Source organism: Mus caroli, chromosome 1 (assembly GCF_900094665.2).
Source record: "Mus caroli chromosome 1, CAROLI_EIJ_v1.1, whole genome shotgun sequence".
Lineage (NCBI taxonomy): Eukaryota > Metazoa > Chordata > Mammalia > Rodentia > Muridae > Mus > Mus caroli.
Window position 1 is genome coordinate 53,078,082 of NC_034570.1, and position 26,035 is coordinate 53,104,116.

At 45.2% G+C, this 26,035-nt stretch overlaps 2 long non-coding RNA genes across 4 annotated transcripts in view; both read right to left on the minus strand.

The window, feature by feature from the left end:
* Nucleotides 1-26,035, minus strand: part of LOC115031520 — a 98,104-nt gene that overhangs the window by 14,592 nt on the left and 57,477 nt on the right. Inside the window, exons 3-4 of one of the 2 annotated variants that reach the window (XR_003837166.1) lie at nt 3,786-3,992; nt 2,680-3,189 (exon numbers count right to left, since the gene is read on the minus strand). This is a non-coding gene — a long non-coding RNA (uncharacterized LOC115031520). Of the gene's footprint in view, nt 1-2,679; nt 3,190-3,785; nt 3,993-26,035 lie in introns of those variants that run through there. The other variant, XR_003837165.1, reaches the window with a different exon arrangement.
* The window catches only part of LOC110304305, a 9,768-nt gene continuing 2,452 nt past the window's right edge, over nt 18,720-26,035 (minus strand). Inside the window, exons 2-4 of one of the 2 annotated variants that reach the window (XR_003837167.1) lie at nt 23,143-23,282; nt 19,646-19,780; nt 18,720-18,777 (exon numbers count right to left, since the gene is read on the minus strand). This is a non-coding gene — a long non-coding RNA (uncharacterized LOC110304305). Of the gene's footprint in view, nt 18,778-18,947; nt 19,351-19,645; nt 19,781-23,142; nt 23,283-26,035 lie in introns of those variants that run through there. The other variant, XR_002379059.2, reaches the window with a different exon arrangement.

Sequence of the window (26,035 nt, forward strand, 5' to 3'; positions counted from 1 at the left end):
ATCAGTTCCTCATCTTCAGCTCCCTGGGCCATGTTTGATACAAGCAGGAATTACACTCAAATCAAGCAATGGGACTCTACTGTCTACACTGGAAGCCTTCCTCCTGCAGAAGGGTCCAAACAAGGTGTGAAGAGCCACAGTGTGGAAAGCACAAAGACACCAGCGTATGACTCAATAGATTCTTGGCTGAATATCTTGGGAGAGCTTCGTCCTTAATTTCATGTAAACATAATAGTAGCTGCTTCTAAGAAGTTATAGGGAGACTTGAGAGCAGCTGATCCAGCCAGGGGAGTCAGTCAACAGTCCTTATTAGGACTACAGCATAGATCACAAATACCAAAAAGTAGGGTGTGTGTGGTTGTCAGTCCACAGTGTGACAAGTGGGGACAACAATAACCACTATTTACACGTTCTATATGCCATGGACTCTAGGCTGGGTAATTTACATACACAGCCTTCTGCTTTATTCAGATGACTTTATGTGTTATGGACAGTTGTCATATGATGTAATTAATGCTACAACCCTCCTTTTCACATCACAATGGTGACACCCAACAAGGCTGGGCGACTTTGCTTGGAGATGCACAGATCCCAGGGCTTGTGACTCCAAATGCTATGATAAAGGACCCCTAGGAAAGAACAGCGTTTAAAAGAAAATAAATTCTAAAAACTCGCCACTTTCACATGTGTATTGTCTTGTTTCAAAATCTGCTAATTTGGTCTCTCAGTACTTCTATTGTCCCTACTTTTTGGTTCCCATAAGCATACACAAACCTCCTATGAAAACTTAATTTTACCATCCCCATCATTTCCCAAAAGGGTATTCCTCAACTTGATTGTACACCTTAGTTCCCAGGCTTTGATCTGGATGAATTTTGGCTGCTGTTAAAAATCAAATCCACCTTCAAAGGATAGATATGTGCTCTCATCAGGATACTCCAAAGAATGCACTGCAGTGTCTAAAAGGAGAGGAACCAGGAGCTTTTTAACAGCATCTCGGGGCTAAGTGATTCGTCTTCCAAGGAGACTGCTTTGAAGGGAGGCTCATGAGGGATGCACATCGTCTGGTATGTTTATTTAAAACATACCTTCAGTGTCCTTACATAGATCCACAAGGAACTTCCCTGGTGCCTTTGACACTCCACTCTGCTGAGGCAGGGGGGATTGATGAGGTCACCACGTCCTTTGGAATTGTCTTGCCTGCACTTTTGAACTTTTGTTCAGTACTATAAACATATAAAAGGGCCAGAGATGTGGCTCGGTGGTAGAATAAGTGCAAGATTCTGAGTTCAATCTCCAATACTACAAAATTAATTAATTAATTAATTAATTAATTAACAATCATGAGCAAGAAGCTCCCCTAGGAAAGTGACACACCTGAACAGAGATGCTTTCTTTGTGTGCACATTGTCTCATCTCTGTTCCCCAATGCTGAGTCCAAGCCACAAATGGAAGTTCTTTGTGGCTCTGAAGAGAAGAATATCTAGTATCAGTCATCCATCGTCATTCCTGAACCCACTCTGAGGTGGATGGTGTCCAGGCCTCTCAAGTGGCCAGAAACCTGATGTGACATCCTAGCCCAGATAATCCCAACAATCTCTGACAAAAAGTTGTCAACTTCTCCACATATTTTTTTTAAAGATTTATTTATTGATTATATGTAAGTACACTGTAACTGTCTTCAGACACTCCAGAAGAGGGCGCCAGATCTCGTTACGGATGGTTGTGAGCCACCATGTGGTTGCTGGGATTTGAACTCCGGACCTTCGGAAGAGCAGTCGGGTGCTCTTACCCACTGAGCCATCTCACCAGCCCCCTCTCCATGTATTTTTAATGTAGCCAGATATCCATCTATCTACCTATCATATCTTTCTGAGATGATGGTTTCATGTAGCCCAGGCTAGCCTACAACTGGCTCTGTAGCCAATACTGTCCTTGCACTCCTGATCTTGCCCCTGTCTCCCGAGTGCTGGGATTCCAAGCACGTGCCATCACATCTTACTGAAGTTTATAAAGTCTAGGTATCAAACCCAGAATCTCCTGCATACTGAGCAAGCATTACCAACAGAGCTGGGGATCTACTCAAACCCCACATGCATCAGTTTCATGTCAGATGCACATAACCACCATTTGCCAGACTCAGCTCTTAACACACGGTGTGTCAGGCAGAGTGTTGGCTAACCCAACCATCGGGTAGCTCATTCACCCAAAGCATGGCCCTGCCCTTTACCGTTACCTAACTTCCTGTCACTTTTGGTTTCTTGACTATTGTTACTTGGCTTTGTCTACATGGTTTGCTTTATTAGTTAAATACTTCAAGTTCCCTTAGTGTGAAAGAAAGGTCACGGTCCCCAAAGATGCCCACATCCTCATCCTAGACACCTGTGGCTGTGCTCCATTGTCTGACTAGGAGGAACTAGCTGAGATGACTAACCGAGTCCGAGCAGGTAGAGGGATGGTTGGGTGGTTAGTAGTACTGGCTGCTCTTCCAGAGGACCCAGGTTCAGTTCCCAGGAATCACATGGCAGCTCACAACGTCTGTAACTCCAGTTCCAGGGGATTCGACATCCATTTATACATGCACATGAAACACCAATGCAAAAATGAAAGAAACAAACCATTAAAAGGGAAGCAGATGAGGCTGGTGGAGTATTGTCCAGGAAAACCGGGCTTGCTGCTGCAGGCTATGAGGATGGAGGAAGGTAGGTGTCCAGGAGTCACGGGATGAGGGTTGCACTAGATACCAGGGAAAGTAAGAAACAGGTTCCCCTATCGCCCTCAGAACATGAGGAAGAGTCGTTGAGTTTAGCTCACTGAGGCCTACTTTAAACTTCCTTCAGAATTATAATATGGTAAATATATATTGTTGTAATCCATTAAAGTTATGGTGAATTTCTGTAACAGCAAGCAGAAATAAGTAATGGCTCATTAAAACGGAACAACCAGAAAAGTATTCACCAGCATTCTTAAAAGATTTTATTTTTATTCATGAGTCTATGCCACATGTGTGGAGGTATCCCAAAAGACACAAATTGGGCATTGGATCACCTAGAGTTGGAGTTCCATGTTCTTATGAGCTGCTTGGCATGGGTGCTGGGAACCAAACCTGGGTCCTTTAGAAAAGCAGCATAAGCCCTTAGCCACTGGGCCATCTCTCCTGCCCCTCAACAACAAGCTTTGTGCCATCATCTGTTGAAGAAATCATCAAACGGCAAGAAAATATTGAAATAGGCAGTTTACTTCTAAGCAACAGCCTCAGTTGGAGTCCTCTAAAATAGACTCTGATCCAGCAGGCTGAGGCCATAGGTTTCCTACCAAGAACCTTCTAGTAAAAAATGTTGAACCCAACAGAAGGGGACATTGGCCCGCAGAAGGGTATCATCTGAGGCTGTAGCCAGCCTTGCAGGTAACTCTGGGGCTGGCATAGTTCCTTCTAGTTGCCCCAAAGCAAGAAAAAGGGTTGTCTCCCAGTCTAGGGAGAAAGAGCACAATTTCTGAAGAGGCAGTCCCTGGTGGCTGAGAGCAACGCTGAAGGTGGGGAGGGGTAAGCACAGCTGCGCGCTATCAGCACTTGATATTCAGCTGCAGGAGGATTGATGGGTCAGCCCTGAGCAGGGAGCTAGCTGCATGGGAAGGAACTAAAGCCTATGCTGCAAGCCACTGACATTTCTGGGCTACGCCCTGACACCATGCTGTGCTGTCCCTCTGTCTAGATAGGGCTGATAGCAGCCATCATCTGATGCGTGCTGCAGCGGCGCACACTGTACTCAGGACTTTCCACTCACCATTACCAGGAGAGTGCCTGCCGCTGGTTCACTAGGGCTCAGAACACCTTGGCTGGTGGAGCAGTTTGTCCGAGGCCACCCAGCTAGCACAGAGGCAGAGAGCAGGTTTCGACATCAAAGCCGGCCCATTGACTGTGCAGTTCACCACAGAGCACACCAACCGGGCCAGCTTCAAACGCCAGTTGGACACTGCAAGATTTTTTAGTCCTGAAAAGAGAGATAAGATTGTATTTGGTAAACTCAACTTCCTAAATAGGAAAAGGGGCCCGAGACTAGTTGATAAGATATTACACAGGGTTGAAATGAAAAAGAACTTCTGGTGGCCCAGAGTGGGTGTGGGGGGTTAAAAAAGATCAGGGCTTGTACTGCACACTGTAAATCAAAGTTAATTACATTTTTACTCCATAGTGCACAAGGAGAAGTGGGTCATAATTTTTACTTATGCCTCAGTTTTCTCTTTCCAAATAGAAGCTCCTAAGGGGGAGAGTGTCAAGTGTTCTAACTTTCCTTGGATGGCTCCTAGCACTGTGTCAAACTCGGACAGCACATAATAAATACTATTTGATGACTTTTTCCCGTGCCTTCATGTCCTCAGCCCCCAGCTAACAGCCCACAGTGCAATATCTTTTACCATAGCATTCTCCCTGTGGGCTGACTCCAAAAAACTACAGTGCTCTGGGAAATGCTGTAAAAGTTCTCCTCTTTAATAAGGATCCTGGTGTCCTGTGATGGATGCTATAAAACCTTGGACCGGCTGGTGTGTTCATAGCCATGTGGGCCCATTAACAGAGTCTGGTTCTGGGTAACATACTTCATATCCAAAGTGCAAAAGCAAAAGCATTTATTATAAATAACACTAGGTGACCCTGGAGTAAACACAGCTGTGCCCTCGTGGTGTCTTGTCGACGGTGCTCCCTCAGTAGATTAAAGAAATCTATGCTTTATGGGGCCATCACTTACTCTGTGTATACATAGAAGGCTGGTTCGCTAGCAACTCACAGCCTGCTGTGTACAAGGTTTCAGGCCCAGGAACTGCAGGAGGCAATAGTACTCAGCCAGAACACTTATTCTAGCATGTCCTAATAGTTTCCAAAGAGGATGAGGGGTGGTTTCTATCTGCTCCTAACGAACTGTGCCTAATGCGTAGCTGCCCTTTGGCTTCACACAGAAATCCTCCAGGTGACTCTGGTCGTCTGCTCTGCGGACGACACAAACTAGAAACTCTCTGGAGAGGTCTATCATTGTGTAGCTTGGGGCTCTTCCTTTAACGCATTGAATATTAATTTTCTTCATCCTTACCTAAGAGAAATGAGTGTGCTTCCTGGGATCTGTGCTCCGTTACATGGCTGGTCCTTCAACAAGGGATGTAGTGAGGAGGAAGTGCTCGCACTGGCTAAGACCCATAAGAAGCAGGTGTGGTACCCATTCTGTATTTCTACCACTCAAGAGGCGGGGGCCAGAGGACTGTGAGTTCCAGAGTAGCCTGAGCTGTACCTCCGACCCTATCCCAAAGAAAAAGAAAAGAAAAAAGAAAAAGAAAAGAGAAAAAGAAAAGGAAAAAGAAAAAAAGAAAAAAGAAGGACCCTTTAAAGCCAAAAAGGGGGGAAAAAGTTTGAATGTTGCTGTTTTACATAATTTTATTTCAGTATTAATGAGTATAATTTATAAATATGTCTATCTAAAATCATGCAGAAGGTTATGATTCGTGTGTAGATGCCTAAGTATGTAAATAGCCCTCATGTCTGCAGACCCAGTATCTGTACATTCAACTACTCTCAGGTTGAGAATATTTTAAAAATAATATCTGAGGAGTGGGGATATAGTTAGTACCCAGTAAACACACAGCTCTAGGGTCAATTCTAGTACTACACACACACACACACACACACACACACATGGTTGTTCTGGTTTACCTCACAGTCAATTTCAGAATACCCCTCTTCTATCTCTTTAGTCTTATCCAACCACTAATCTACCTTCTGTGTTGGTAGATTTGCCTATTCCAGATGTTTTATAGGTGTGAAGTATTACAGCGTGTGGATTCCTTCATTTAGTGTATTTTCAAGAGTGGTCCACCTTGTAGTATGCACAACATTATCCCTTTCTGTGGCTGAATATTATTCTACGGTGTGGACGCACCTTTTTTATTTGATTTGTGAGCCAGGGTCCTCCCAGCCCAGTCAGGAGCTGCCTATCCTCTGCCTCAGCCTCCAAGTGCTAACAATATAAGCATATGCCATCATGGCCTGCTACAACCTTTATCTGATATCAGTTGTTGAACTTCTGGGTTCTGGGTTATTTCTACTTCAGGGCTAGCATGAATATGACTCCTAAGAACATTAGACAAGTGTTTTTTTGTGGCTGTATGCCTTTATTCTTCTGTGGTGTATTATCACCTAGGAATGGGCTCCCAGGTCATATGGAACGCCATCTGACATTTGGAGGAACTGCTGGTCTGTTGTTCAAGCTATGGCACCGTTTTTATATTCCCATGGGCATTTTCATCCAAAGTCACACCATATGGAATCATTTTGGCATATACAGACTTGTTTCTTCCTCAGGAGGGAAGAACAGGGATGTGGTTGCGACAGTGACCACAGCTTTTAGTCTTGACTAGCACTTGTGGAGTAGCTAGGCCAAGTGTTTTCTTTCAAGCAGACTCACCCCCTAGAGTATTGGGATATAATACTTATTTTCCCGTCTTTGTACAAATGTTTTAAGGAGAAAACTTCTTTGGGATCTCTGGAATGGAAGCACAGTTTTATAAGGTCTGTTGATGGTAGTTTCCACAATACAACAAAATAGCTACAATGCTTAAAATTGTTGAGTGCTAGCCCTGGAAGAAATAGTAAAGGCCTTATAATCCAGGCATGGGGACGGGCTGAGGCTCCCAAGCCCATCAGCTCAGATGTATGTAATTACAATTATGCAGCTCTAGCAGGCTTAGGGAAAGAACTGGCATTGATTAGCAATGTCTGCTAAGATGATGGGAGCGCAGCAGTGGTAGCACATCTGATGCCTATTTGAGCCCCCTGATTGAAGCAGGCATAAAACTGCCAAGGAAACAGGTAACATAGCATCCAAGGTCACACAGCTGCCTCATGACAGAGATGGAATGGGAAGCCAATCAGAGGTTTTGCTTCATACTGAACAGTTCCAAGAAGAGTGGAGGGACCTAGTCAGAAGGTCAGGTTTTTATCCTGCCACGTTCAATCAATCTTCCTCTAAGCCCTTGGGATTTGCTCTACCAGGGCAACTAGTTAATGACTGCAAAGGCTTAGTGAAAGCTCACTACTAGAGAGGGACCAGTCCCATCTGCTGCACTGCCACATCTCCAGCACTCTTGTGGAACACCCTTTGAAGCCCATAGACGGTGTGCATTTGTACACAGTCAGCCTTGAGCAGGCAAGGATTGGACCAAAGAGAAAGGTAGTGGCAGCTAGTCGCTCCTGCTCTGAAGGGAAGGGCTTTGAGTGTGTGTTTTCCATCTGAACAAAGAGAAAGAGAAATCCAGACTTGGACTGTAAATCAATCAAACCCCATTTTCCAAAGACAGTAACAACTGGACTCTTCTAGGTGGAGAAAAATGACTTTTCTATGGGGAAAAAAAAAAAAAGAATACTGCCTATATACAAGACAGCCATTGATAGCTATACTGTCAATGTATTTAAGAGCAAAGTAGTTAAAATGGTAACATTTGTTATGTGTATTTTATATATTATTGTACTTATTTACATATTATGTTGACAAATATATACTAATCTTGTTGTGTGGCTCAGGATTACCTCAGACTTCTGAGTAACTGGGACTCTAGACAGATATTACACTCACACACACCACACAGACCACACACAATATATACACATTTACACATGTACACTCACTTTCATACACTCACATACACATACCACATAAACATACATACACACCACCCACACAATGCACACACATACCATACAAATGCCATATACAACTGTATATACCACATACACACATACATACATGCCACACAGACACACATACACACATGTACACATACAGACACAGAGAAATAGTAACTTTTTAAAAAAAGCTCCCTTTTCCTTCTGTCGTCCTTTCCTTCCCTTTCTTCCTATAAAACTTAGTCCTATGAATCCAGTAAGGAAACTGTGGTCCCTTCTGGGAGGTGAAAGCCCATGTGACCTGTGCTTGGTTATTACCCAGGAGACAGCTCTGTGCTGTCCTGGAGAAGGTGAGGGGGGACAACTGTTTCTCAGGTAAGACAAGGCCAGAAAGTTTCTTCTGGAAGACAAACAAGTGGTCATTTGGCAAAGAAACAGAAAAAAAAATACTTTTATGAATATTATAGAAGGTTCTAGAATTACAAAAAGTAAGTTCTTACAGAGGAACACTGGAGTAGCTAAAGATGGAGATGGTGAGAGAAGATCTCTTTTCCCAGGCTCCCATGCTTCCACATCCCTTCTGTGCAGGGACACCTGGATCTCTTCAGGAAACTGTCCAAACAAAACTGAATACAAGCAGTGGTGTGAGTGTCTGTGTGTGTAATTGTGTGTGAGTGTGCATACAGGCAAGCAAGGGCATGTATATGCATGTGTGAGAGACTGGAGTTGTGATGAATAAATTTGTTAAAGATTGGAATTCTTGTCTACCATTCCTTCTGATCTCTGGTTGCATAAGATATCATTTGTTTAAGTTGACAAGCTCGTGACATCAACCTCAAAGGTGAGGGCTGCCTCTGTCAGCCAGAGATTTGTTGAAACCCTTTTTGAATGTGATCATTATATTTTTCAGAATGCACATCTCTTGGATGTCAAGGGAATGTGTAAGTTTCCCACCAACTCTGTTCCCCTCTGCCTATCCACTTCCCTCTCAGGCCAGTGAGCAGTTCCTGGCTCTGTGGTCGGGATTCAGGAACCCATCAATAGAAAAGTGACACGCCCGAGCAAAAGATATAGCACGGGGGTGTTGCATTATCCACATCTTTCCTTCCAGTTTCATTGTTTGTTTTTGAAATAAAATTCATATGCCATAGTATTTGCCTGATTAAGAGTATATGATCCAAGCCAGGCCGTGGTGACACATGTCTTTAATACCGGCACTCTGGAGGCAGAGACGGGAGGATCTCTGAGTTTGAGGCCAGCCTAGTTTACACAGTGAGGTACAGGACAGCCAGTCCTACACAGAGAAACTGTGTCTCAAGAAACCAACCAACCAACCAAACAACCAAACAAACAAAAACCCTAAAAGGAGCATATGATTCAGTGGGGCTTTAGGATTCATCTATTTGTTTTTGTGAGAAGGGTCTCTAGCCCAAACTAGCTTCAGACTTGTTCTGTAACCAAAGATTATCTTGAACTTTAGATCCCCCCTGCCTCTACTGCCAGATGCTGGGATTGTATGTGCAACCTACCTCACCAGGCCCAGTTTTATGTGAGGCTGGAGAAAGAACCCAGAATTTGGTGTGGTGCAGGCTAGGCAAATACTCTACCTCCAGCCCCCAATCCAGTGGTTTTTAATATGTTCATACAGTTCACATACAATATGTGGCTACCAGAACATTACATTTAGGATTTACTGCCCCCAAAGAAAGGGCATACCCTTTTCCAGTAGCCCTTCCTCTGCCCCCTACTCCTTTATCCTTCACCGGAGGCAGTCACTGATCTGATTTCTGTCTGTGTGCTGTGCTTATTCTGGACGTTGCTTCTAACAGAATCATATGCTGTGTGATCCTTATCACGGGTCTTTCAGTTCATATAAGGCTTTCAAACTTTATTTTGTATTATCTTCTAGTTTTTCATTTTATTTTATGGTTAAACAATACCCATTTTGTGAATAAACTGTACTTCATTTGTTCCTTTGATGGACATGCATGCTGTTTTTCAGTTTGGGGCTCCTGAATAATTGCTATGGACATTTATGGTCAAATTTTCATGAGGCCCGTTTTCCATCTCTTGATATAGATATAAAAGTGACTCATGTGAATGTTCTATGTTTGGCATTTTTGAGAACTACCAGCCTGTTTTCCCATACTTACTGTCCTAGTTTCTATCACTGTGATGAAACACCATAACCAAAAACCAAGTTGGGGAAGAATAGATTTGTTTGGCTTAAACTTCCACACTATATTCTGTTCCTAAAGTAGGCCAGGGGCTGGTGAGATGGCTCAGTGGGTAAGAGCACCCGACTGCTCTTCTGAAGGTCCAAAGTTCAAATCCCAGCAACCACATGGTGGCTCACAACCATCTGTAATGAGATCTGATTTCCTCTTCTGGAGTGTCTGAAGACAGCTACAGTGTACTTATATATAATAAAAATAAATAAATCTTTAAAAAAATAAATAAATAAAGTAGGCCAGGCCAGGAACCTGGAGGTAGAAGCTGATGCAGAGGCCATAGAGAGATGCTGTTTACTGACTTACTCAGTCTGCTTTTTCATAGAAGCCAGGACCCCCCAATGAAGGGATGGTACCACCACAATGGACCGAGCCCTCTTCTATTTATCATTCATTAAGAAGATGCCCCAACACCAGATCTTATGGAGGCTGATTCAAATTACAGAAAACTATCCAGCACACACACACACACACACACACACCACATATATATATATATATATATATATATATATATCTTTAAAATATGAATTAGACCTGGAGGTAGAGTACTTTAATGTGGATTAGGTCCTGGGTTTAACCTCATAACACCAAAAATCAAAACTAAAGTGAAACAAACAGGTAGTGTTAACTCTTCAAATGTCTGGCTTCCCTCTCACACTGCACACAGCAATATGTGCTTGTCCATGGTTGTGGCTTCATTACTGAACCAGAGCATCATGTCCCTGATGCTCAAGCTGTGGTATCCTGGGACACCACTGACCTTGACTTAAAAGGCCCTCCCAGGAGAATCCCAGGTTCATTTCTCAGACTCATGGAGGAACAGTTTCCTTCTAGCAGTCTCTTTTACTGGCTGGATGGGAGCTCTCATCCAAAAGGCCTGTGGTGGTTTGAAGGCTTAGTCCTCAGTTGGTGGGACTGTTCGGGAAGGATTGGGAGGTGTGGCTTTGTTTAAAAAGGTGTGTCATGGGGGCAGTCTTTGAGGTTTCAAAAGGCCATGACATTCCCATTAGCAGGACACTCATATTCTCTCTCTCTCTCTCTCTCTCTCTCTCTCTCTCTCTCTCTCTCTCTCTCTCTCTCTCTTGCTTATGGATCATATGTAACCTCCAAAACCATTCCAGAAAGCCTGCTGCCATGTTCCCTGCCATGATGGTCACAGACTTACATTCTGGAACTGTTAGTCATCAAATTAAAGTGTGTATGTGTGTGTGTGTTTACAAATTGGTGAGCTGAGAGATGGCTCAGCAATTAAGCACACTGACTGTTCTTGCAGAGGTCCTGAGTTCAGTTCCCAGCAACCACCTGGTGGCTCACAACCATCTGTAATGGAATCTGATGCCCTCTTCTGGTGTGGCTGAAGAGAGTAACTTTGTACTTATATACATAAAATAAATAAAATTTTTAGTTGGGCAGTGGTGGTGCATGCCTTTAATCCCAGCACTCGGGAGGCAGAGACAGGCAGATTTCTGAGTTCAAAGCCAGCCTGGTCTACAGAGTGAGTTCCAGGACAGCCAGGGCTACACAGAGAAACCCTGTCTCAAAAAAACAAAAATTATAATAAATAAATAAATAAATAAATATTTTAAAAATAAATATATTTTTAAAAGAATATCTGTGGATGGGAATAAATAAAGTTTGGCAGTTCCTCAAGATTACAAATTGGCTTGGTCATGGTGTTTTGTCACAACAGCAAAACAGTAACTAAGACAGAAGCTCTGCTCCTTTTCCCAGTACACCCCTATCTACAGAATCATTCAAGTATAGGGTAAAGGCCTGGACAGTCCTGGAGTTTCTTAACCCCCGCAGCATGGGGAAGAAAAACCAAGTGAGGACTTATGACCAGAAGACCGAAGCAGTTCTTCCTCCCCTTGGTGGATTCCAGTATCCAATTCTGGGGAGGGGCCAAGGGATAAAGAAAGTACTGTGCTATTGGGTGGTGGTAACAAGCCTGTGGAGGGGAGTGCTGGTCCCCACTGCAGACCACCCACCTATTCTGTGCCAGCCACTAAACATCAGTTCCCTATTTATCCCCATCCTTGGGGAGGAAACCGTAGGCTCAGGGATGAAAACAATTGCCTTGCCTGCCCCAGAGCAGCCGAAGGCAGAATTGAGCAGAAGACAAACGAGGGTGAATCCCAGACCGCTCTGAGCCGGGTCACTAGCCCTGCGATCTGGACTCCATATGCAGGCAGTGAACGCTTGGCCCCACGTGCTCTGGGAGAATCCACCGGACATCATTCAGTGGCCTTCCGACTGGAGCACCTGGCTCGCCACAGCCGGGCAGCTGTCACTGCTATTTTGGAGGCAATCATATATTTTTAATGGCCTGCAAAATCTCCCTGTGAGAAGGGAGGGAGAGTTGAAATTACAGCCAAGCAATTTGCATTGCGAATCAAGTTATCCTCCCTCCTGCCCTCCACGAATATGCAGAAATAAATGCCTCCTAATGAACCCTGGGGGCCTGAGGCTTTGATATGCATTCTGCTGGAGGGGTAAAGAGTCCTAAGCAGACTGAGACCCAGCAGGAAGTTGGAGCAGGAGGGCCAAGACAGCCCTCTTCCAGCCATGGAGGAAGGAAATTGGATTATCTTGCTAGCAGTTGGTGGTTTTCTATCGCTTAGAACCACAGATGAGAGCCTCTCCTAGCGAGAACTGGAGTCAGTGCTATTTAACCAGCAGGCTCCTGGCCCTGCTACACCTTCCCCAGGCTGGCTTTGCTCACTGTATGCCCCAACCAGACTCCCCAAGTCTTCAGGCACTCCAAAGCTTTTTATCTTTTCCAGGATTTAAGAAAACCTGCTGGGGGCTGGAGAGATGGCTCAGCAGCTGAGAGGACCAGCTGATCTTCCAGAGGTCCTGAGTTCAAATCCCAGCAACCACACGGTGGCTCACAACCATCTGTAATGGAATCTGATTCCATCTTCTGCTATGCATGAAAACAGAGCATTCATATACATAAAATAAGCAAATAAGTGTGTGTGTGTGGTCTGTGTATCTATACAAGTCTGTGATGCTGATGGGGCTCTGTTGAGTTTGTGTTGTGAGTCTGAGGGCATATGGACTTGGTATTTGTGTCAGCTTTCCAGTGTTTGCCAGTAATGGTTTGTGTGGATTTGTGAAAGGGCGAGAAGAGAAAGCCTGTTCGCTGCCTTCCTTCTGGATAGCAGCAAGGTCAGCGCAGAAAAAGGGGCTCCACAGGCGATCACAAGGTCCCTGGAGCCCCCTCCCCCCAGTCACACCCTTTCCGGGACTAAAGGCGCCTCTGGCTGATCCTTCCCTCTAAACATCTTGCACGGCCATGCAAGGGCCCTCCAAGTTTAGACAAATAGGTCTGGCCTTCAGTCAGCTGGCACCCAATCCTACCCACCAGGATGAGTAGCCTCAGCTGTCTGCCCACTTCCTCTTTAAGTGATAGCCTGTGGAAGGCAGATCCACCACCTTGTGGTAGACACTTGTGTGTTAATAATTGTGAGAGACTGGCATGCGTGGACTGGTAACTACTCAGTGCTCTGGGACCACAGTGTGACAACCAGGAGTGGAAGAAGATGATTTAGCCTAGGGTCTTAGAGCATCTCTAGGAACAACAGGTACAGGCCCGGACTAGGGCAGTGCCCATGGGAATAACCCCATTCCAGGATCAGGTAAAGTCTTTCAGGATTTCTTTATTGCTGAAGACGCAGTGAGCACATATTTTGGCAACATCTCTATCAAGGTGACCCTGGAGGCAAGAGAGAAAGAAAAAGAGAGAGAGAGAGAGAGAGAGAGAGAGAGAGAGAGAGAGAGAGAGAAAGGTATTGTTTTTTAGAAAACCACTTGAGTCATCACATTAATTAAAAGTAATTGAGAAATGACTGGATTGTTTTGTGTAGACAACACCAATATTTAGGCTGTCCTAAACCCACGTTCTTCTTCTCTGCCTCCCTAGGGCCAGGATTGTAAGTTCATAGCACCACGCAAGTGTTGGAGTTTGACTTAAATGAATTTAAATACAAGAAGACATTGATGAGACAACCAGGAAGTTTTGAAACCTGGGTGGCTATCAGATAATGTTCAGGAATTATTGTTGATGTTTTTAGATGTAATAATAGTATTGTGCTTATGTTAAAGCTAAGATCGTCCTTACTATTTAGAAAATATGCTGAAATCTCCATGGATTAAATAATGACTTCAAATAATCTCAATAGATGGCAGTTTGAGAGGCAGCAAGGGTACCAAACATAATCGGCAGGTGACAGTTCATAAAGGGCTTGGATTTTTTGGTTTGTTTCCATTATTTGTTTGTTTGTTTGTTTGTTTTGGATACAAGGTTTCTCTGCATAGCCCCGACTGTCCTGAAATACATTCTGTGGACCAGGCTAGGCTGGAACTCAGAAATCGGCCTGCCTCTGCCTCAGGAGTGTTGGGATTAAAAGTGTGCATTACCACCACCACCACTGGGCTTACAAAGGGTTTTATTAGTACATCGTTTTTTTGAACTTTGTTTGTTTGGACATTTCCACAGTTAGAATTTGAAGAGAAAAGAGACACACATTCTTGCGGAGATGCCCCTCGGAGGATGTTGTGCCCTGTCACCACATCACCAGGGCATGGTGATTCACAGGGGACCCTGGACAAAGGAGGAGGCCCGCAGCTGAGCAACACTCCCTGAGCCCTATAAATCAACAAGTACAGCTGAAGCCATTTAGTAAGAAGCCTGTTAATCAGAAAAATCTGCTTTAAATGGGTCATTTTATTGGCAAGAGAGAGCAGAAGATGAGGAGGAGGCCACTGGCAACCAAGTTTCTAACTAATGCCAAGCTCTCCCTCACAGACCCACCAGAGGTGAGTTGTGTTAACTCTGTGTCTACTTCAGACCTTTTCCAGAGAGATACGGCCCCCAAAGTAAGAGTGGCAGGAGTGAGGGCAGAACCCAGAAAGCAGGGAGCTCCTATTGAGTTGTCCATGCACTCTAAACGCACAACTCTTTCCAAGTTACGATGGGATTTTTTGAAGTGCCAGAGGCTACATCTGGGGTGGAGAAGATTCTCATGAATGATCAGGGGCAGCAGAGTGGACAGGAACCGGAGTAGGAAGAAAGGCAGGCCTGGTCAAGAGGTAGGGCTTTGAAAAGGGGGCTGCGGCGGGGACAGATGCACGGAGAAGTGAGTTTTGGGTAATGGCTGCTTTAGAGCATCATGTACTTAATTTTTATCACCCAGGGGCAAGGCACCTGAGTTCCGGATTTGGGTAAAGTCAGACCAAGTCATGGGGCCCTAAGAGCTGGTTTAATTTTCCCGAGACTACAGACCCCTGTGCATCTGAATGCAGTGGATTCTCGTCTCTGTGACTCGATAGCCTAAGCTCGCATGGGCCAAGCAATGCCGGGGGAGAGGATGTGTTACTGTGGTCAGTGAGAAAGGCACCAGCGCTAATCAAAGCGCAAGGGTTGGAATTTCACTTGGGGAACCAATTCAGAGTCACAGTGAGAAAGCACTTCAGTTAAGATACTGCTGAGCATGTTCAGTTAAAGGAGGAAAGATGACAGACACATTTTTGGGCAAGCTGAGCTCAGGGCCACAGAGCATATATTTGATAGGTTAAAATGGTGGACAGGAACACTGTGGGCATGCTCAGCAAAGATGGGGACAGGATGGGTCTGGGAAAACTCAGCTTTCTCCAAAAGTTTATTATTATTATTATTTAGTAGTAGTAGTTTTGGTTTAGGTATGGTGGTATTCCCAGCAGAAACAGGAGAAAGAGGAGGCAGAAACAGGCAGAGATCTGTGAGTTCAAAGCCAGGCTGGTCTACACATCAACTTCTATGCCAGCCATATCTACATAGTGAGACCCTGTCTCAATACACACACGTACACACACACACTAATTTTAACTTAAAACAGGAGAGAATGGGGCCAGTGAACTGACTTAGGTGATAAGATTTAGGTCTTATCGAATAAGCCTGACAAACTGGAACCACCCATAAAGATGGAAAAGAAAACCTCACTCACAGAGAGAAGTTGACCTCTGACCTCCATATACATACCATGGCATGAGAGTGCCCACCCCTCACCCCCATTTCCTCACACCCCATTTTTGTTTTAAAAAGAAAAGATGGGCCGGGCATGGTGGCGCACGCCTCTAATCCCAGCACTCGGGAGGCAGAGGCAGGTGGATTTCTGAGTTCGAGGCCAGCCTGGTCTACAAAGTGAATTCCGGGACAGCCAGGGCTACACAGAGAAACCCTGTTTCAACCGCCCCCCCCCCCAAAAAAAAAAGAAAAGATGGGAACTAGGCGTGGTGACACACACCTGTAATCCTAGAACTGGGGAAACTGGGGCAGGCAGATCACAGTTTGAGGCTAGCCTGGACTACAGGGTTACAGAAGGAAGGACGGTTTTGAAAGGTCCTGTCTTGGTTGGTGGCTCACTGCTGTTGTCAGGTACAGAAGAACACTGAATCTGGAGTCAAAAGACCAAAGTTCTAGTTCCAACTCTGCCTTTTCCCAGACCATCAGTCCAGCCTGCCCGATTTCCAGCACTGTCTACTCCATGAAAGTTGAGTAGCAGAGTGAGCTCAGAAATCAGGAAGATATGAGCAGAAAGTTATTTAAAATTAGCATACATACATACATCTTGGGTTTTACTGAGTAGCTACAAAAAAAATTTTTTTTAATGAAAGTAATGATTTAAAGACCAAGAATCTTAGCAGTGAGGCAAAACAATGCCAATAATGAAAGTCCTGCTTGAACCTGCTGGGGTTGATAATATGGATCTGTACAGATCTGGAAATTACCAGTGCATAGGCAGTCAGTCATCTTGCCCAGTGGCTGAAGAGACAGTTATGACACAGCTCTTACCAAATTAGGCCTCTTCCACTTCACCCACGTTTGTTCTTGGCTCCCACCGCTCAGTAACACCCATCTCTCCCCTGGCTCTGGCCTCCACCCTGGCTGGTTCCCAAGCCTCCCACGGAGCAGGAGGCAACCCCTGCGGATCAGGGGATGTTTTCCTTCCCGTCTGCCCCTGGGTCCCCTTATGGTAGACGCCTCGGGTGTGAAACGGCACACCCACAATGCTGGCCTTCTGGTTCTGGAGGCCTCAAGAGAAAGCAGTAGTCCCTCTACTTCCTGGGGACCGAGGAAGTCACACTTGCCGGATGGCTGAGCGCTAAATGAACGTGTGACATCAAATCAAGGCTGGGTTGAGACCTCCGAGTTTAAAAATAGATGCCTGGACCTCCAAAGTGCTTGTCTCCTTCAGGTCCCACCTTCAACTCCCCTCTTACTGGTCTATACCTTCTCTTTGGGGACGGAAGGGGTGGGTGGGCCAGTGGAGTAAAGTCACTGCGGAGTAAAGTCCCTCTGGGTGGGCTATTCTACTGCACTGCCCCTGCTAGCATTCCTGTTGTCTTCCTTCCCCCTATTCTCAGGGTGCAAGCTGATTAGGAGCTCTTTGAGTTTGAAGAGGTTTGTGTCACAATAGTTCTGCTGCCAGGAAGTGGGCAAGCACAGGGAGGGAGTAGCCCGGTGCCTGGGAGGACCAGAGGCCTTTTGACATGGAGTCGGCTGCTTCTGGCATCTGTGCCCACTAATTAGTGTTGCTGAAATATTATGACTTATAAGTCGGGTTGTGGTGATGTGTACCTTTAATCCTAATACTCCGGGGCAGAGGCAGACCGAGCTCTGAGTTCGAGGCTAGGCTGGTCTACCGAGTTCCTGGACAGCCAGGGCTATACAGAGAAACCCTATCTCAACCAAACCAAACCAAACCAAACCAAACCAAGCCAAACCAGGCAAACAACAACACAAAAGGAAAAAAAGAAAGCAAGAAATATTGTGACTTGTGTTACAAGTGCCACAAATGAGGACCTGGTGTTTTGGGTTACATGCAAAGATGGCCACTTCTCATTTGAGAGCTACAAGCTCTCCCAGTGAAAATCCTGGCTTTCCAGTCTGCTAGTCATCTCTGTGAACTGAGCTGGCAGAGCTGGAGCTCTGGCTGTCTCCTCTTTAAACCAGGATTCCTTGATGAAGGTTTTAGGATGCCATACGTGGGAGCAAAAAGCAAGAACTTGGGCCCTGGGGGTCTTCCAGCTTTGGTTGAGTCTTAGCTCTGCCCTGCACTGCTGTGTGATCTTGGACTCCTATTTGACTTCTCTGGCCTCCTTTCCTCATAAAAGTAATAATAGTTGGTGTTAGAATAATATCACTTTATCAGGTTAATGTGAAGGCTGGTGGTTCACATTAACAAATAAGGAAAACAGGCCGTTAGCCCAGTACTGGCTCGCCAGCAAGGGATCCAGAGTGAAAGCTGTTGTTACATTATCTGATAACCCTTCATGAATGATATCTTCCACACATAGCTCCTGAGACATGACAGACATACTGGTGTCCTCAGCAAATTAACTAGGTTTACAGCTCTCTCTGCTGGCCCTGGGTCCAGGGACACGTGACAGAGATCAAAGTCACAATATTGTCCAGCTCCTGCCTCCCTTCCTGGTTTGTAGAGATGAACAGCCTGTTACTCTGTCCTCAGAGTCAGCTGTGAGTAGTCTCTGCTCTTTGTGCCTTGTTTTCAGGAAGAGAGAAGAGAGGGGGTTCAACAGAGGTAACCCAAAGGCTAACAAATGGCAACTCAAGTTTCAAGTTCTCTCTCTGTCTGTCCAGTGTCCCTTTTGCCCAGTGCCCCCATGAAGATGTTGGATTGCTCCCCTATAAGCACCCTCCCCTCCCCATTCTTCGCCCCAGGGCCCAGCTATCTGAGAGGGAATCCCCTAGTGTGCCTATGATTATACAGAAACTGCTATCATGGGTTTACCCACCCCAGAGGGGAAAACGCCGGTGTTGATGGACATCTTCTGTTGACTGGCTTTCCTCCACGGGCATCAGTGCAGCAGGGGCTGCCAAAGGACCAAATTACAAGAACCCAGTTTAAAGGTCTTAATTGGCTTTATTTCTTAGTCTAGCATTGAGCAACACTTCCTACCATAAACCAGAATGTGTTTCCTGAGCCAAGCAGAGGAGGCTGGCTCTCCAGACAGAAAAAGGCTGAAGGCAGGAGCGGCTGAACACGAGGAACAGATTGGTCATTTCAAAGTTCCTTGCCTTGTAAGGCAGGGCAGGGAGTTAGAACAATAGGAAACTGCTCATCAAGCAGGTTACCTGAGGTTAGCTGTAGGATTAAGGCAGAGGGAATCTGACTATTGTGCCAGTTGAAACTGGTCCCACTTAGGAAATCCAGCTGTTATCTCCTAATCCTGATTTCTCAAAGGAGAAATAAGTGGCTCAGTTTCATCCTGGTGGCACAGGGCTTCAGCATGACAGTTCTGATGCGTTACCCTGGTCTTTGGGGCCTAGCACAGCTAGCACAGGAGCTTAGCCCGGAACACTGCCTCCTGGAACTTGAACGTAGTACTCTGAAGTCTTGCAGTAGCTTAGTAGGAAATCACCTCATCCTCCCACATACATTGAAGCTACCGTGGCATGGTTGATGTAAAGGAAAGGTAGCGAGGTTAGGAAACATAGCATTCTTTAAACCCATACATAGGTAATAGGGGGCTAAGGGTGGCTCTGTCCTAGACTTAATCCCATTTCTCATCCAGCAAGAGTCAGCCATTTTATTCCACTTAACCTTACCTCCTCCCCCACCTTTTTGGTGCTGAGGGTCAAAGCCAGGGCCTCATGCATGATAGATTTAAGTGTTCTACCACAGCACCAACCCTACATCTTGTTTGATCATCCCGTGAGGCTCTGAGAGATGGTCCTTACCCTTACAAAAAGGAGGACACTTGACACTCAGAAGGGTCCAGTGAGATGCCCAAGGTGCCAGGCCAGCATGGAGTGTGGGAGACCTATCTCGTTCTTCCTGGTGGGCACCTCTTCTTCCTGCAGATCCTGTACTTCCTGGATGATGAATAAAAAAAATAAAATAGGCCAGGTGGTGGTGGCGCATGCCTTTAATCCCAGCACTCGGAAGGCAGAGGCAAGCGGATTTCTGAGTTTGAGGCCAGCCTTGTCTACAAAGTGAGTTCCAAGACAGCCAGGGCTACACAGAGAAACCCCGTCTCAAAAATAAAATAAAATAAAATAATAATAAAATTAAATTTAAAAAATCACTTTTTCTGCTCCCGGATGGCACAGTGAATTGTGGCAACTAGTAGAATCCACAGAGACAACACTGCATTCCAGCCATGACTCTGCATTCTGCTGTGGGCCTATCGGCCACTCCCTCCCCAGATGGAAACTGTATGGCATAAGAATGCCTGCCTGTATCTATAGGGAAGAGGTCAGGGGTTGACCTGGCTAGTCTCTCTATGCCTAGGAAGCGCTAACTGCACCTGCCATTTCTCTAAAACAGAGCAAAAGATCACAGGTTAGTCATAGCAGGAAGATTGGCATCAACAGGTTTTACAAGCCTGGACATTTGTTTTAGATCCTTGGCACCCATATAAAAGGGACAGGAGGGAACCAGATCCACAGAGTTTCTCTCAAACTTCCATATATCTATCATATCATATATACGATATATACACATATACAATAAATAAATTTAGATCATAACGAGAAAATTTTAAGTAGACACTAGAAGGGACTTTCTGATCATGTAAGCTGGGAGGATAAAGTAGGTTCACATAAGAGGAGGCTGTGTCTTCAGAGATTTGTAGGGAAACGATCACTGCTATGTGCTGGGTGTGGTCGCTCCCAATATAATCCCAGCATGCAGAAAGTGAAGCATAGAGAATCATCAAGAGCCTGGGCTATAGAATGAGACCACGTTTCAAAAACAAAACAACTGACAAAATGATTCACTGCTGAGTTAGCCAGGGTGGGCCACTGAGTAGGTGAGGTTGAAGACCAGGGGTAGTGGGGCTCTCTCTAAGCCTCTAGCTAAGGGAAAATATATAAACACAAAGTGTAACTAACTTATTTTTAATTGAATAACCACTGCTTCCAATTTGGGATGGTTTCAACAATGCTTCTTGTATTTCTATTTTGGCTCTCTAGGGCAAATTTGACGTTTCCTCATAATTTATAATTTTAACCACAGTTTTCCTGAGGCAGTAAGTTTATATGGGAAAATAGTTCACTCTGAATCTTAAAAAATTTTTTTCCTATGGTATAATTTGCCAATCACACTAAACACACATGTCATTATCTCGTAAGCTCATAATTGCTGATTCCTCTAACCCTGACACCTCAGAACAGGTCATTCAAATTCAAGGAAGAGCTCATGGCCTCATCAGTGCAAACCCAGCTCTGCTGAACCACAGAGACATTTGAAAAGGAACTGGCCCTCCATTTCAGGGTTTGTGAATCAAGACCTTGATGCTTTCTTTAGAATGAGTTTTGTTTTGTTTGGTTTGATTTGGTTTGGTTTGGTTTATTGAAACAAGATCTCATTGTATTATCTATGTTGTTTAAGCCAGCCTTGAACTCTGGAGTCTCCTGCTTTAGCCTCCTGATGCTTCTCTGTGAAGTCAGAGGACAGCTTTCAGGGAGTTTGTTTTGACTTTTCACAGTTGGTTCCAGGACTCAGACTCCAGTCCTGAGACTGTTGGCATGGCGAGTGCTTTTTCCTATGAGCCCTCTCACTGGCCCAAGTCCTAACTTTTGTCTACACGTGGAGCTGCTGGACCAATATTTTGTGCCACCTATTAAAGGTCTCTGGCACAGAGAGAAATGATTATGGCAGAATGGTGCTGGGTGGGAGAGCATCCAAAGTTAACACACTTAGGTGTTTTGCATTTGGCCACAGTCGCTCTTAACTCCTTGCCTCAGTTTCTTTGTGTGAGGCAATGGTGCTAATCACAGTACCCCTAGAAGGAGCTTCCTGAAGAGCAAAGGAGGCAGTCCATCCCAAATGTTCAGCAAGACTGTCATGAAACAGCACTGGGTAAATGACAATTGTGGTCACCGCTGCATTAGCTAGGGGCCAACAGTACCTCACTCCAAATCCCAAATCTCTGCCACTTCTGTTCTTGCTTACCTGCTTCTTTTCCCCTTCCCTAATATGGTTGTGAATATCTAACAGGTATCAGGAAAAGAAAGCTAGCCTTGAAGCCAGAGATTCACAACCCAGCTCCCTTTCCTCCATTCTACAAATAAATTCCTTGGTAAGTCACTTCATTACTCTGGCCTTTACATTTCTCCCGAGTCTCCTGGGTTGACCAGATGACTGTGCTGTGGTATAGAAGTACATCCTGTGATCTCTCTCTCTCTCTCTCTCTCTCTCTCTCTCTCTCTCTCTCTCTCTCTCCTGTCTTTCTTCTCTCATGTGTGTGTGTGTACATGTGTGTATAAAACTTGAATGCCCAATACTGAAGCCCAGGACAATTAACACCAGACAAGTTAGTGCTGTCTGTTTCCTGTGAACCCAAATCCTGAAACAGGCCCCCCACCTGCAGTAAGTACACACCTTCAATTTGCAGATCTTGCCTTCCCAATAGCAGAATTATAAATTGGAGCCATTTCTGCTACCTCAAGAATAAGTCTCCATAAATATGTCTCCTAGGTAACACCTTGTTTAGCTTCATTACTCAAAGCCCTTAAAAATAATAAAACCATGCTTTTTAAATAAATAGTAATTCAGGCATCTCACTTAAGGCTCCCACTTAATTAGTGTGAATCACTAAAGTGTACCGTTCACTTCTACCCACATGAAGATGTTAGATGCAAACTTACACATAACCATCAAAAATACATTTTAAAAAATGTTACTTTCCAGAATCTCGGGTTGTTTTTCCCCAGCTCTATTTAGAGGTAGTTAGAAGATGCGCATCCCTCTGTCTATTAAAAATTAATGCTAGCTCACATAGTCACCCAAAAATAACATCCAGAGCAACATCTCAATTTAATCCTGATCCCAGCAAGAGCTACCTTCCTCTTTCACAGTCTAAGCAGAATGTTTGCTTCTTTTCTTTCTCCTCTGTCCTCTCAGAGAGGAGGCTTTTTCTGAAGCCATCTGTCACTCCTCTGAGAGAGAAAGCTGTGTTGCTTGTGCAGAGTCCCAGGAGTCTATCCTAGCACAACGAAGGAGCCCCAGCAGGGCCGTGTAGTCCATGAGATCTGGCTGAACAAAACCCCAGCATACAGGACACCATGGTTTTACTGTTTCATTGACACAATGCCCTTCTTTGGTGGAGCCCAGCATAGGCTGTGTGAGAAAGACTTTCCTGGAGTTTGGATACCTACAACAGGCTCAACCGACTGTCTGTCCCACCTAGGGAGGAGGAAACCTAGGGAGGAGGAAAAGGATCTTTGAAGACCTGGAGAGAGCTCCCTTCTCCTTCCTGGGAATGGATGGAACAGAGCCAAGTCCAACAACTGTCCGTCTTCACCAGCTTCATGTGTGTGTGATTAAAGGCTGCTCCAGGGCCAGCGACAGTACTGAGCATGAATGTACATCCTAGGGAGGGAGAGATAAATGTAGCAGGAACTTTTATTGCCTGCTGCCTTTGACAAATGACAGTGGTTAGCAGAATGAGTCAACTAACAACAAAAACAACTCACAGGGCAGTCATGGAGCCCTTTGAAGAAAAGTGTATTTTGTCTGGTGGTGTAGCCATAACTAAAGCAAAGAAAAATGGGCCCCTGAGTAGTTTTGAACCAACTAGGCTTCTCAATGACTTTCAATGATAGGCCCTATAATTCCCCTAAGACACTCAGGTCTTAATCCTGGGAGGCTGGGATGCTAGTCTAATGACAAAAGGGACTTGGGCAGACATCACGGTGTGAATGATGAATTAGTTACTATCTCATTGCTGTGACAAAAAAAAAAAAAAAAAAAAAAAAAAAAAAAAAACAAAACAAAAAAAACAAGCCAACAAAAGCAACTTAAGAAAGGGAGGCTTTATTTTGACTGACAGCTAGAAATGCAGTCCATCACGCCAGGGAAGGAATGGCAGCAAGAGTGTGAAGCAGCTGATCGCATGGCCCTCTTCCCAGGAAACCAAGGCTGGCCTTGAAGCCAGTCCTCCTGCTTTTGCTTTCAAGTGATGGGATTACAGGTGTGCACTACCACCACCACCTGCAGCTTCACAGTTAATATTAACCATCACAGATAGGTAGGCTACTCCTAAGTTAACCTGTGTATGCTACATATAACCACATCATCAAAGTGTCCTTAGTAGAAGGACTAACTACAAAAGAGCAAGTGCTAAAGGCAGTCACCAGAAGCAGTAAAAGTCATGGACAGAGCTCCTGCATGGCCTCCAGGAAAGCCCGTCCTTCAGACAGCTCGGCCCGAGAGAGGTGAAGCTGGTCTCCCATTTCTATCATTTTCCAGATTGCTAACACACACACTGCTGCTAGTTCTAGTTTGCTTTCAGTTGCTGTGATCAAACACCGTGCAAACAGCAATCTGAGAAGAAAAGGGTTTATTTCAGCTCACAGTTCATGGTCCATATTATGGGAAGCCGGGGCAGGAACCCGGAAAGCAGGAACCAAAGCAGAGACCATGGAGGAGCACTGCTTTTTCAGTGTAGACTTGCTCCCCATGGTTTATTTTGTCACCAAGGGCCACCTGCCCCCAGTGGGCTGCACCCCCTCACATCAATCATTAATCAAGATAACACCCCTACAGACCAGTCAGAAGGAGGCATTTTCTCAGCTCATCCTCTTCCCAGATGACCCTACCTTGGGTCAAGTTGACCTAAAACTAACCAACACCTTGTTGGTGTGGTCCTTTGTTAGGGAAGCGCATACAGTTTCCAAATGCAAGACATGTTTCAGTTGCAGACCTCCCCTTGTGGCAGAGGCAAGCCTAGGAGACCAAAAAGAACCTCCATTCTCCCCTGGGCAGACATTCCACAGACTGTGCTGCACTGGCCAGCCCTGACAGGGCTTAGGGCTGAGATGGGTAGAAAGAGAGGCTTTATGGAGCAACTTTGTGCTTCACTGCCTGTGTCCACGTATTCCAATTTAACCTTTACTGTAACCTTGGATGGCAGATATACTGGCACTCCAGTTTCTTTTTTTCTCTTTTGTGGCTCTCCTAGGGCTTGAACTCAGGTCGTGTGCATACTAGGCAGTGATTCCACCAGCTGAACCGCATATCCAGCCGCTAGTTATTTCTGACTGCATGCTTTCAGTTACAAATAACGGAAAATTCCATGCAAATATGCTCAAGATATCTTATCGAATTATTTTATAAAAACAAGGCATTTGGAGCAGCTCAGCTTCTGAAGATAATTGCTGCTAGGCCTGAGTTCAGTTCCCAGGACCCACATGGTAGAAAGAGAGAACCAGCCCCTGAAAGTTGTCTTCCAACCTCTACGTGCGTCCCATGTGTGCATATGTAGATTTGCACGTGTGCACATACAATAAATGGAGAGGGGGTGGGTTGTCAGCTTCATGTAAAGTAGGGCTGCCTTCTGCCTTCTGGGGAGGACTGCTCTAGGAAGGACTGTTCTCATGGCCTAAACAATGAGCCAAGAAAGGTGGTTTTGCTTTCTCTCCATTTCTCAGCTTCATCAGTTCTACCCACATCAGGTTCTTGATGATCCCAGGATGGCCACTGATGCTCCCAACTCAGAACCAACTGAGAAACAAGCAATAGAGAAGGACAGGAGGAACTCAAGTGTTTCTGGTTTATGGCAAACTATGCACCCCTCTCCTAGCACTGAAATTGGAATCACCTCGATTCTTCTAGGTTCTAGAAGAAAGTGCCAGAGGATGGGAGGGAGGGTGACTCCTCACAGGATGTTGAAGATGTTGGTAGAAAGGGGAGAATGGATATGGATCATGGACAAAGGTAGGATACGAGGAGCCAACAGATGAGTGCAGAATTAATGACCTTTGGATTGCATTGCTTTTTGAGATGAAATGAGAAAATTTTCTACCCTCCTTAATATTTCCTGGGGTGAATAACCTTATAAGGGCTACTTCCTTAGTTGGGGGACATATGACACCTCATACAACTTAGTACTCCTGGGAACAGGGCTCTTCCTTAAGCCTACAGAGGTGTTGAAATGCCAGCTCTTGCCTGTGTTTCCTGTCTGTGCTTCAGAGCCACAGTGCTGCCTTTGAGAAATCACAGGCCATTTGCCTAGTCTGTAGATTATGACTGTTCCTCCTTTCCTTCACACTACTGCCCACCCTGTAGCATCCCTTGCTTGTTAATATCTTGCCCTGAAGAAGAGGAGGAGGAGGAGGAGGAGG